Genomic DNA, 1,327 nt, shown 5'->3' with positions numbered 1-1,327 from the left:
ATATATTTGTACTTGTTGTTAGTCTGAACATTTTTACTTGAACATTCTCCATATGTCTTTTTCAATGAGAAGTGTTTTGACCATAGCAAGTTGTTCTTGCATTTGTAGAGTTTTTTTCTTATTATTTTGTAGATGAAGCAGGACACAGTCACTGAGCAAGAAAAGGATGTTTCTAATAAGAAGTAGCTGAAAAAGCTTAAAACAATGTCAAGGTTTCACAAATTCACAAGTTTAAAATAATTCTGTACTAATCTCTTTTCAGGTGTGATTTCATTAGATTACTGTATTTTTTTTTTTACAAAGTGCATTAATCTGCAGCAAAAACATCACAGATTTAGGGCCTAGCATTCCTTGGACCTGCTGCCTGCCATAACAGAATTTTAATTCAGTATACTCAGTATCTGTTGAGGATGACTCTTAACTGACAAACTGTTGCACAAAAATGATTAACTGTGGCAGTCGTCTTGATTTGAGTTGACCCCAAATGTCAATCAGTTGGAGACGGTCATCCAGAAATTCCTTTCTGAAATTTAAATCTGTCCAATAGTTTATAATATATTTTAACAGACAGACATTGGTGAGTGTTAAAGTTAATGCCAAAGTTTTAAGCAAAATTTTGTGCCATGTATCATGCTCTGAGTATAACCCCAATTCAGATGAAACTGGGATAGTTTAAAACAAATAAAAACTGAATATGATGATTTGCAAATCAAATGAGTGAATATTTGCTAAAAAAAAAAGAGAGTCAAGTTTATGTGTTTGAACATTGAATATCATGTCTTTGTAGTGTGCTCAACTGAATATAGGTTGAAAAGGATTTGCAAATCGTATTCTGTTTTTATTAATGTTTTATACAAATGTTCCCAACTTTATTGAATTTGGGGTTGTATTTKTTAAGCATGATTTTCAGCTGCTACACCGCCAAATTTGAGCTCTATCTGTATAAAATTCCCAGAAGTACTTTTGTATTTGCTGAATTTGATTGGCTGTAATCTTTAAACCAGGGGTTCTTAACCGTTTTGACCTCGAGGCCCAATTTGTTGAACATAAAGTGACCCAGTCACACATTACCAATGCACGGATCAAAATGATAATTACTCTAAATCTTGGTATAATTTTTTATTGTATTTGCATTATAACTAAATTAAATACACTTACATTTTAAAAGTAAAACTCCTGTCAAATAATCACAACACATGATTATGACAAACATTTTTACATTGTAACCTGCCCATAACAATTATTTGAACAAATACAAATATCAGTCAACAGACCACTCAGGTTTATCGACACAAAAATAACATTTTTAACATAAACAACAAAAATA

At 31.4% G+C, this 1,327-nt stretch overlaps 1 protein-coding gene across 1 annotated transcript in view; it reads left to right on the top strand.

Annotated features, from left to right (window-relative positions):
• LOC106516082 (testis-expressed sequence 264 protein) overlaps positions 1–1,327 on the top strand; it is a 59,664-nt gene that overhangs the window by 55,921 nt on the left and 2,416 nt on the right. The window lies entirely within an intron of this gene.

This window comes from Austrofundulus limnaeus, unplaced genomic scaffold (genome assembly GCF_001266775.1).
Source record: "Austrofundulus limnaeus strain Quisiro unplaced genomic scaffold, Austrofundulus_limnaeus-1.0 Scaffold35, whole genome shotgun sequence".
Lineage (NCBI taxonomy): Eukaryota > Metazoa > Chordata > Actinopteri > Cyprinodontiformes > Rivulidae > Austrofundulus > Austrofundulus limnaeus.
The sequence above is the reverse complement of the archived record's forward strand: the minus strand, read 5'-3'. Positions and strand labels throughout refer to the sequence as shown.